We start from the raw sequence: 12678 nt of genomic DNA, 5'->3' as shown, positions 1-12678 counted from the left end.
GAAATGTTGAAAGGATTGACATGCAAGACGTCAAAGGTACTATGACAACAGCTCTGATGGCCGTTCCAGAAAGTTCCCACATTGCTTTGAAGGGTGGACTAGGCCCCAGGGCACATGTGTGGCTTCTCAAGGGAAGCACTTCAAAGTGACTATGGTGATATTCACAATTAGGTGTGTAGCACTTTTTCTGGGATGAGTTTACAAACTTAATTGTCAGACCTCATAAAGGGGAATTGCTTTCTTATAGCTCCTGCATAATAAGCACTGACATATTTCAGCTAATTAAGACTGTTGTGTTTGTAGCTCTACATTTGAGGATTTGAAGCAGCCCATGCAGGCAGCCCTCCTGTCTGAGGCACTTCCTGAACACCGTGTTGCAAACGCCCGTCCTTGAGACTCGAGCTTCCCCAGTCCCTACATGGGAGCCTGTCACATGTCCCCTCCTCCTGTTCTGTCTCATTTTCATCCCCTTCCCTCTGCTCTTTTGTTTGAATAAGCAAATAAACCCGGAAAGCAATGTTTAAGAAGCAAAACTCTTAAAAACAATCAAACAAACAAAAATCCAGCTGCTACAATTTAAAGCTCATTAATGCTTGAGGAGAAAACTGCTGAGAGTAACATACACATAAGTACAATTTTGGAAGGGAATTTAGCAACATCCATCAACATCTAAAATATGGGCCGAGCGTGGTGGCGCACGCCTATAATCCTAACACTCTGGAAGGCTGAGGTGAGTGAATTGCTTGAGCTCAGGAATTCAAAACCAGTTTGAGCAAGAATAAGACCCCATCTCTACCAAAAATAGAAGAATTAGCCAGGCTTTGTGGTGGGTGCCTATAGTCCCAGCTACTCGGAAGGCTGAGGGAAAAGGATCTCTTGAGCCCAAGAGTCTGAGGTTGCTGTGAGCTGTGATGCCACAGCACTCTACCCAGGGCAGCAAAGTGAGACTTCACCTCAAAATAAAAAAAAGAAAAAGCATTTAAAATGTATATATCCTTTGATGTAGCAATTTCCCACTGGGAAATTTGCTCTATAGATAAATTTGCACAAATGTGCAAGTGTGTGTGTGTATGTGTTTGCAACTAGACACATCATAGTATCAACTTATAAGGGGTATTGATAGCAGCACTGAAAGAACAGGAAGTTGGTAACATAAATGGCCATCAGAAAGGCCTGTTTAAATGAATTAAAGCACGTTCGGATACTACATTACCACATAGCCATCCAAAAAATGAGGTAGATTTATATGTACTGATTTAGAAACATGTCTAAAGCATATGGTTAAATTTTAAAAAAATCAAGTTACAGAAGAGTTTAATGTTCCTTTTAAGTTTTAAAAAATTAAGCATAAGTATGCATACATGCACCAAAACTTTCAAGAAGGACTAGGAGTTATGACCTCTGTGGAGTCAAACTGAAAAATTGTGGGGGAGAAATTTTTTACTTTATACTCATTTTTACTCCTAGAAAATATTCACCTGTTGGCATAATTTACATTTACAATTTTAAAATAAATTTAAAGGTAAAATATATAGTTTAACAAACGTGTGTCAAGCATCTTCCATGCCCCAAGTTGTTTTGATCAATTAAGATGCTTAGTTACAGCCAGTAGAATTTACTAATGCCAGTTGGAACAGCAAGGGATTTATTATAAGATACTGGATAACTCAGAATTGGTGGGAAAACTGGAGCATAAAATTCTAGACCAGCCTTCCAGAAATGTCTTTGCCACCACCGTTTCAATTCCTGACTCTGCATCTACCCAGGCCCAGTTCCTAGAACTCATTCCCCTTTTATTTTATTTTATTTTATTTTATTTTGTTTTGTTTTGTTTTATGTTGTTTTATTTTATTTTATTTTATTTATTTATATTTGGAGACAGAGTTTCACTTTGTCACCCTTGGTAGAGTGCTGTGGTGTCATAGCTCACAGCAACCTCAAATTCTTGGGCTCAAGCAATTCTCCTGCCTCAGCCTCCCACGGAGCTGCGACTACAGGTGCCCACTGCAATGCCCAGCTGTTTTCAGAGATGAAGGTCTCACTTTTGCTCAGGCTGGTCTTGAACTCCTGAGTTCAGGCAATCCACCTGCCTGGGCCTCCTAAAATGCTAGGATTACAGGTGTGAGCCACCATGCCTGGCCTTCTTTTTTCTCCACAATTTTAGAGATAGATTTGTTATTACCATAGATCTTAGTGACCTCAACATACATTTTTTTCCTTTTCTTAATAAATTGAGAAGTTTCACCTTTTTACTTAAAGAAAGCACCTTTTGGCTCCTCTTTGACATGTCTAAAATGCCAGCATCACTACTTGTGTACTTTGGGGCCACTATTAAGTAAAATGAAAGTTACTTGAACACAAGTGCTATAGTGCACCTGATATCCAAGCCACCTAGAAAGTGACTAATGAGTGGGGAGTGTAGACAGGGCAAGAAGATATGGGGAAAAAGGATGATTCACATCCCAGACAGGATAGGGCAAGACTGCACAAACTTTCATCACACTACTCATAACAGTGTGCAATTTAAAATTTATAAATTGCTTATGTCTGGAATTTTCCTTTTAAAAATTTCAGACCTCAATTGACCTTGAGTAACTAAAAGCATAGGTAACAGAAATCACTGAATGCAGAAGTGTGGATAAGGGGGACAGCTGTAGCTACTGGGTGCCCTGCTGCATATCATTGTTTGGGGGACAGATGCATCAGGAAATAACACAGACCAAGATTCCTGCCCCCATGGAATTAAGCTTCCTTATGTAATAGAATGGTGCTAATTTTGAGTTTTCTCTTGGGAGTTGGAGGATATTAAAGTTTAGAAAGAGCCAAGGAAGACAGATCTGGGGAGAAGGTAAGTTCCAACCAAGTGGCAGTTTGGGATCAAGAAAATGGTGACCAGTGAGAAATCCCTTTGTACTACTCACCGGTGGCAGTTAAGAACAATGATATCCACTGTTCCTTTTTTGTGCTCTCTTATAATACCCTTCATTATCCCCAAAGCGTCTGTTAAAGTTGGTGACACATCAAGCCTTGAGTTAACGAAGTGTGGTAGTGCCTATGCTTGGAGCAAACCAATGCAGAGGCAGGACAGCAGCCACGGGAAGCAAAAGGGTGAGGGTGGGAAGGGGGTGGGGAGGAGCTTTTGAGTATTCAGCAAGCATGATGCATCAGTCAGGGTCTCCTGAGAAAGAACCAATAGGAGAGGATACATACATAATAATATACATATGTATTTGTATATATGTATACACACACACATACAGTCATGTGTTACTTAACAATGAGGATACATTCTGATAAATGTGTCATTAGGTGATTTTGCCCTGTGGGAACATTATAAAATATATTTTCATAAACCTAGATGGTGTAGGCTACTATGCAGCTAGGCTATGGGGTATGGCCTGCTGCTTGTAGCCACAAACCTGTACAGCTTGTTACTGTGCTGAATACTGTGGGCAGCTGGAACACGTGATAAATATTTATATATATAAAGATATTTAAACATAGAAGAAAAGGTACTATAAAAGTATGGAATTATAATCTAATGGGACATCATCTTATACTTAGTCCATCATTGACCAAAATATTATTATGCAGCATAAGTACACACAACACACACACTCACACACACACACCAATGTGTTAGGGGTTTTATTTCAAGGAATTGGTTCATGTTGTTGTGAAGGCTGGCAATGTAACAGAGGCAAAAGCCTGAAAAAGAGCAAGAGCTGTCTCCTTAAAAGCCCCTCACTCTTTTTGGTAACTAAACCTGCATCCTTGTCCAAGGCCAGTAATCAGAGGTGCCAGGGAGTGCTCTTTGTTCATTTGTACCACATGAGATGGGTCACCAGAATTGTCTCTACAGAGGTCATGAGATTGTTGAGATTATCTTCCCTGTAGATGGTTTGATCAGGATCATCAACTTCAGTTAAATGGCAACAGCCTGAAGCTAAAACCCCCATCTTTTAAAAGTTCTGTATTTCTGCTTATAGTCAGGACTTGGTACTTTAAGATAGGAGTCTGACAACCTCCTCATTTGCTGGCAAGTTTAATTAACTTTTCTTTCCTTCTCAAACCACCTGTCCTTGTTTTTCATTGGGCTGTAGAAGCAAGCTCCAAACTTTCGGTAACAGCAAGTCCAAAGTCTACAGGCCTGGTCAGCAGACTGGAAACTGAAGCAGGAGCTGATACTGGAATCTTAAGGCAGATTTACTTTTCTCTCCAGGAAATATGTTTTGTTCTCAATGCCTTAAGGCCTTCCAACTGGTTGGATCAGGCCTACCCACTTCATCTATTTAATTTTCTTTTGAAAGGAAAGCCAATGGATTGTAGATGTTAACCACATCTACACAATCCCTTCACAGCAACACCTAGATTTGTGTTTGATTGACTTACCAGATATGGTGTTCTGACCAGGTTGACACAGCCAAATACCGTAGGTGAGAAATCAGAGTGATGACCAGAAGAATCAGAAACCCTAGAGTTCTCTGAAAATTGAGAATGGAACTGGACCTTTGTGAAATAAAGCTTGATACCATTTGTTTGTCTGTTAGAGTGTTAGGAAAAAATGATCAACAACTTGGAAATAGGCTGTAGGATGGCTGTGTGTCCTATGAGTGTCTTCCTGAAGCACAACCTTGTAGGTCCACCCAAGGATTATCTCATTCTCTGGAGGCATGTACACTTGTTCAACTCACTATTTACTATTGATTTCAAGATTTTACAACTTCAGTAAAAGTGAAGTAAACTTGTTGAAATTGATTCTTATCTTACTGCAGTGCAAATATATTATGTCCCATAGAAATGAAAAGTGCTTCCATCCATAGAAAATATAATCCCTAGAAGTAAACACTATTATTGTCCTGTGGTCCCTTAAGCTTATTGTTACTTAATTTAGCAATGTTATTCTAGTATTGTTTCTTCCCATGACTATAAATACTTCTATCTCTACTAGATTCTTAACCAGTTGTATAATTCTTCTGTTTTCCTCATTAGTGAGTTAAAAAGTCTTTAACATGTGTACATTATATTAATGAGAAGTCTGCTTTTAACTTTTAAAAGTTATGATTTGCAAAAAGAAAGGATGAGGAACCCCAAAAGGCTGAATAACTTAAAGACATTTTGGTGCTACCTACCTTATCCTATTTAATTTTCAAAAAACACAGTACTTTGTTATCATTATTACTATTTTAATGGAGAAGGAAATAGAGATTCTAAATTTCCCCCAAACTACTGAAATAATATGTGGCAGAGGTCGAATCTGTTGGGTCTCAGGACAAGCCACCCCAAATATGACTGGGGGAGATCAGAACATGCCACCTCAAAAACACTTCTTTGGCATACTTTGAGCAGGTTATTTTTAAAACTACTGAAAAGTATCTATTAGTAAAAGTATCTGTATAGGAAGAAGTGTTGTTAAAATTGCAAGGGGGTTTAGGTCTTGGTCCAGTGGTTCCTCACACAAAAATCCAATTATTGAGAGAATAGAATCTTCTGAAAAGAAAGAAAAGTATAATATAAGGTGACCAGATGTCCTGCTTTTGGCGGGCCAGTCCTGAGTTTTAACAATATGTCCTGTGTCCCGCAGCATTTTTAAAGTCTTGATTTTTGGAAAGAATGCACGACAAGCTAGGGAACAGTGGGAGAATGGGAAGGGAATATACGGTTTTTGGCTGCTAAAAAGGTTAATGTAACTCCATTTGGGAATGAAGAGGTTAATGTAACTTCATTTGGAAATGAAAAGGCTAATGTAAACGCCCTACTCCCCTCCTGGGCAAGGTCACCCAGGTGGAATCAGTATCAGAAGGATACTGGCTCCCTCCCTCACTTCTAGGCAAGGACAATTAGCTCAGAAGGAGCCAAACTGTCTGGAACAAACAAGTAGCCCCCGCCCCCCGAGGGTCCCTAACCATAAACAGCTCAGCCAATAGGCCCCTCACACCTGTCAATGGTGCCCCACTTTACCAATGTTAAAATCTGGTCACCTTAGTTTAATATGACAGATATCTTGCCCCAAGAACAGGAGAAGCTGCCTCAAATCCACCTCCTGATCTAAGAGAGATCATGGACTTTTAAAGGAAGGGCTGCATGCCTGGGGCAGGTCATGAAGAAAACGCATGTAGTGAGATTAGGATGGAGCAAGCCAGGCAAGGGCTGACATGACGCAGCCAGTCTGGCCATTTTGGGTCCTACCTGACCTTTACCTGCTATCTCCCATTCTTATTGTTTTACAAATTTAGCTCCCACCCTAAAGATGACCATCTTGCGTGGTTTGGGAGATTAATTTAGGAAATTGACTTTTAAATTGAAAATATTGTAATAGGTCACTGAGTTATGCTGATTATCATTTAAAATAAGGGTTAATGTGGTCTTTGCTTTAGGAGTATTGATTTAGGAAATTAACTTTTAAATTGGAAATGTTGTAATAGATTGTCACTGAATTGTGCTGATTATTATTTAAAATAAGAGTTAATGTGCTCTTTGCTTTGAACCTTTATGTATAATACTCTGGTTTTGGAAATGGAAGAACAGAACAGTCTCAGAGAGGCTACCCTCACTGTTCCCCAGAACTGCTGGCCTTCTGACAAATGAAGTTTGGTGGACCTGGCTTGGTCTCTGCTGTCTTGGCTGACAGTGACAGGCAGCTGGACCCTCTTTGTCTAGTGACACTGATGTATCTCACAAGGCCCTACATGCACTGGGGGCAGGGTCTATAAGATGGTGAATCTTGGCCACAGGAAGTCTTCCCTGGGGCCCTCAGAATTTAAACTCCTTTGCCTAGAGAATGCATCATTTCAGGCCAGGTGAGTAGCTTATACCTGTAATCTTTGGTAGACCAAGGTTAGAAGATTGAGGTTGCAGTGATCTATGATGACTCCACTGCACTTCAGGCTGGGCAATAGAGTGAAATCTTGTCTCAAAAACAAAACAAAACAATAGCCAAAGCCTTGGTAAATAGTTACTCTCTCTGTCCTATCTGATAGGACTTTTTTTTTCATGTTGCAGGGGGCAAAAAAAAATTTCCCTTTCTCCTTCTGAAGGTTTGCTGGATAAGTAACAAGGTTACTAAAGTAACATAGATAAGGGAAAATCTCTTCCAACATCTGTTGTGTTTCTAAGGACCTTTAATTTAAAATATTCATTATGCCAGGGAGCCATGTTTTGGGGTGAAGTTCCCCTGCATTCCTTCATTATTCTTGGGTTTTCTTTTCCCACTCATCACATTCTTCAAATTGACACAGATTAGATTTTTGGCCTCCTAGACACTAGACCACGATCAGTTTGTGAATATCACTCTTCAGGGCATGACCTTCTAAATTACATGTAATGATACTGAGAGAGGATACCCCAGAAGGGTGAGGTCTAGGAGGACAGGTCTTCTCAAGGAGACCACGAGGATACACATGCGGGGTCCTCTCCACAGTGACTCAGCTCTTGGGAATTTGTAGACTTAACTTCCTGGAACTTGGAAATTTCCAAGTTCTGCGAAATCCTGTAGTTCTATGGGGGCTGGAATAGCATCTCCCACTTGATTCAAAGTGGCCAATGAGAAGGGTACCTGTGGGGTGGAACTTTTTGACTATTGATAAAAAGGGAAAGACTGAGCCAGTCGGGGAACACAGCCATTTGGAAATCTATGCCGTAAGCTCCTGGCTGATGAATGAAGCCTTTCCTCTTATAAATGTGGTGTTTGGGTGCTCTTTCTCTCCATTGGGCCTCATCTTCATGCAACAGTACTCTATATTGAGCAGATAAATGAAAAGACAGAAGACTATCAATCACCTTTCCTTTTATAATATTCAGTCTAAAATTGAATTAACTTTCTTGATGATTTCAATAATTGATGGTGCATAATCTTTCACGCAAAAAAAAAAATAAATCACAGTGTTAGTCACAGTGTTAGTGAAAGCATGCTGGAACTTTAAATAGTAGGTTCTTGAGTGGTCCAAGAATTGAAAAACACACCACCAACAAACACTAAAACAGACAAGAGAGGGCCAGAATAAACCCCAGGCGTAGGACAGCACCTTGTAATAAGAGTGACCACCTCCAAGTGGAAAAAACACAGTGAAAAGTCTCGGTTATCACCCTATAGGGCTACCAACTACCTGCCTTCTGATAAGTATACTTTGAGACACACTGGAGGTATCCCAGCCAGTGTCCCTCAGTTGGAACTCCTCTTCTGAGTGGATGGGACATCTAGGATGAAATAGAAAAAAACACATACTATGTTAAGACACTTGGGGTTTACTGAAAGATATAAAAAATCTCCAAAGTTAACACAAAGCTCAACAGTAGAGCGGTGGTGGAAATGGCTCGCCACCCTTGTTCAACCTTTTACTTTTCATATATCCTGTAAACTACATTTATCTATTGTACCATTCTTATTTAATCTTTATTTTTCATCTTGACTATTCCTTATGGGATGGTCAGTGTGAACACCAACTGGTCTGCAGTTGGTTCCTCCCTATGTTGAAATACCAGTGTTTTCTTGCTTGTCTGCTTTATATCTTGTTGTTAATTTTTAACTGTTTCCATAAGAGCAGCTTCCTGTTTCTCAGAGATCCCCTTCATTAGGTCCGAGTATGGGACTTCCAAGACTCTTGTAAGGGACAAAGTGGGTGCTTTGCCTTGGTGCTGCCTTGAGTGATTGCCCCATCTGGGAAAAAGGACAAGAGTACGCCCTGTCTGGGTGCTGCCCCACCTTGATTCTATTCTGAGCAACTAACTGCCCCACCTGGGTAGGAAGAACACCCGAGGCCAGGTAGCCCAGGCACAAAAGGATTTGCAAAGTGACTTAGAGTAACCTAGGGCTAATTACCATGGTAACTGTCCATCAAAATGGTTCCCCGGAACCACAGAAGGGGCCCACCCAGACAGTATAAAACAGGATCCCAGACCATAACCAAAGCTTTTTTGTCCTGACAACAGGGCCATTATCTATGGTAAATGTATCTTGGTCTGTAAGTCTATATTTTGTTCTATAAACCTAACTTTCTCTTCCTGAATACATGTTGTTTCACATTTGCCTTGCTTTTCGTTGGTCTGGTCCTTCTTTGGCCAAGAGTACACAGAGAACTGAGAAGGCAGCCAACTGCCAGAACTCCAACAGTAGGTCTTATTACTGCTTACAGTTTTCCCTGGGTTTTCTTGGGCAGCAATGAAACAGAAATACATGGTTCAGATCTCAGGAATTCCTAAGAGGGAGGAAGTAACTCAGTGCATTCTCTGCATTTATTTTAATTTAAAGAAATTCAATTTATAGAAGATATCTTTGCAAAGTCACTAACCTAAGGCAGCCAGCTACAGAGGACAAAATATATGTAAAAAACAGAGATCACAATCATACAGGGTTCCTTCCGCCCATTCAAGACTGAACAGGAACCCCAGTTTCCTAGGCCCCAGCAATTTCATATAAGCTAGCCAGGCATCTTCTGAAAATGAGGCCCTGCTCTTTTGCAAGCTGGAGGGGCTGGCTGCATTCATTCATTTGTTAAGACTCTCATTAACATCGAAAAGGTGTCTTCCATCTACAAGTCTTGGCCAAATGTAATTCCCAAGACTGTATACCCCTAGACAAAAGATTCATGTGGAGACTTCCCACTTGGGTCTTTTCCTCTACCAGAAGCTCTGGTGCTTTTTATTCCTTCTGTATTCCTTTCTATCTAATAAATCCTATCTTACCACTGACCATAGATTTATTCTTTGAATCTCCAAGACCAAGAACCTACTGCAGAAAGAAATTCCATCAACAACTTAAATGACCTCATCTAAAAAATGCATTAATGCAGACAGTTATCCAAAAGTTTCAGAGTGAATTTGTGAACTTTCAAAATAAAGTATTTGTAATGACTCAAGATATAAAGCTATATTTCTCAAAATGAACAAACCTGAATTTTTTTAAATAAGTCATTAGTGTTTGGTTTCAAATAGAGTTTAATTACATGGGAGCAGCTGAATGCTCATGATTGCATAAGGACAATGATAACACATGTAAATGAAGTAATACGTCTCTGCACCAAGAATAGTGCTAATCTCACCTGAAATTGCTGAGTCTGTGGCACTGAGCTGAGTGAATCAGGACTTTTCTGTTTGCAGGTGATAGAAACCTATTCAAACTTGTTTTGGCAGATAGAGGTTTCGTATATCCCAAAGAAGGGCTCCAGGGGTAACTATCAAACTATCTTTGGCTCTGCTTTTCTGCAAGTTAGCATCCATTTCTCCTATACTATGGGTGCAATGACCAGATACAGGCATATATCTCTGCACCCAGCGACCTGAGGTTCTCAAAATAATCCTGGGAAAGGTTTCCTTGGGCCTGTTTTAGGCTTGGTTCATGCCTGTGTCTCCACAGTCAGCTGTGGCCATGGGAGAGGTATGATATGACTGGGTTGGCTCAGGTTAGATACTGACCTCTGTGAACCCATCACTGTGGCCAGGGGAGTGGCATCTAGAAGAAAATGGCAAACCTATTCAAACCACATGGTTGCTCTAGAAAGAAGGAATATGTCCAGGATAAGGTAGGAAAGTACTCTTCTGGGCATTCTGAATAATAGATATTTGTCATACAGGAATAGCTAAGAGGCTGAAATATAATATTTATGCATTAAAAAATACCAAATGACTTTTACATAAGAGTAAAATCATTATCTATGTAACGAAAACAAAGGCCTGAAAAAAAGAAGCAAAATGTTTTCTGTCTGACTAAAAATGTTTTAGTTCCCCTTCTAAGAACTAAAACCTGCATTCCTGGCTGGGGCCAGTGTCCTTTGTACCATAGGAACCCACTCTGGGAATTGTCAGAGGAGGTCATGAGGTCAAGAGATCGTCTTCACTGCAAACTGGAACTGCCCTTTACACATCAAAACCAGGGCACAAGGGGAGAACTTTGGGAAGAGCTTAGAACTCTGTAAAAGCAAAGGCCTGGCTAAAAGTAATGATGATAGCAAACCACTGTCCACTCATTTGCTTGATAATTATCAGCCACTGTCTCCTATTTGCTTCTCTATAATTGCTACTCCAGAGTCATAGATCCTTAACTTTCTCCATAGATAACAATTTTTTGAAACCTAAAAGTAGTTTCTGAGATATCCTCCAAGCTCTGGGTGGAATGGCTGATTCACCCAGAATAGTGGCCCATACCAAGGAACCATTCACTGGTTTTATGACTTCCACCTAAGAGCCATTCAGAAAGAAGAAAATTTCTTTTCTTTTTTTTTTAATTTATGAAACATTTTTATTTTAACAAATATTATTTCCAGAGACCTGAGAGTATTTTATCATTTCATTAGTGAACATTTAAGAAACCCTAACATATACACCAGACACTTATAAATTCTGTGGATCCCAAAACTTAGCAGGTTATAATACTTTGCTCTGTGGAGATCCAGGGATATTAATGCAACGTATAGTGATGGACTAGTCTGGCAAGTGGCTTACAGCACTGTCTATGGACAAGGCAGACCCCTTGCCAGGGAGTCCTCAACTGGCCTGCAAAGACTGGCTCGGGAGAGTGTCCACAAGAGGATAATCTAGAATTGCATCTCAAAAGCAAGAAAACAACAAAGTTTAAAAGAGTAGGTAGAACAGTTTAGGTAGTGACAGAATAAGTGAAACCATAGAGATTATAAATACAGCATAGCCTTGAGAATAACTTAAAGAACTTTGGAATGAATCACAGATGCCTAAGCAAATTCAGCCTAAGGCCAGTAACTTAAAACTGTGATATATGTATAAATATTATACTTTTAGTATACATATAAATATTTTATATAACTTTTATATATGTATATATATACATATATATGTAATTGATATATGCATATATAAATATATTGTAAAACTTTGATATATGTATATAGTATATATATTATATACTTGATATATATTATATATTATACAGTATATATGTATTTTATATATAATATCTTTGCTTTACACATATAAATTAATATATTTTATATATAACATGTATATCATATATAATATTTCAAGTCTGCTCAACTGAATTCTATTCACTCCCAGCTAGCATAGAATAATATGGAATGAGTCTAACTGAGTCACTTTCCTGTTTAAGACCTTGCTGTAGTTATACGTAAATATATATTATATATAAAATTATAATTACATACTATATGTAAAATACATATATTATATAAAATACTATATATAATGCATATATAATATATAAAATTATAATTATATATTACATACATAAAATACATATATAAAATTATAATTGTATTATATATAATATGTATAATATAGTATACATGTATTATATATAAGGTATTATATATAAAATTATAATACATATGCCATGTATATATATATAATATGTATTTACCTATAGCTACAGCAAGGTCTTAAACAGGAAAGTGACTCAGTTAGACTCATTTCATAATATTATTCTCTGCTATCTGGGAATGAATAGAATTCAGTTGTGCAGATTTGAAACAAATAAACATTTTAAAGGTTTAAGTTGTCTGGGTCATATGATGAAAGCATACCTCTAATCAATGTTAACAGAAAGAATGGATTTAATTTTTTTTTTTTTGAGATAGAGTCTGAAACTGTCACCCTGGGTAGAGTGCCATAGTGCCACAGCTCACAACAACCTCCAACTCCTGGGCTTAAGCAATTCTCTTGCCTCAGCCTCCCAAGTAGCTGGGACTACAGGCG

Source organism: Otolemur garnettii, unplaced genomic scaffold, assembly GCF_000181295.1.
Source record: "Otolemur garnettii isolate 467f Iridium unplaced genomic scaffold, OtoGar3 scaffold00073, whole genome shotgun sequence".
Lineage (NCBI taxonomy): Eukaryota > Metazoa > Chordata > Mammalia > Primates > Galagidae > Otolemur > Otolemur garnettii.
The sequence above is the reverse complement of the archived record's forward strand: the minus strand, read 5'-3'. Positions refer to the sequence as shown.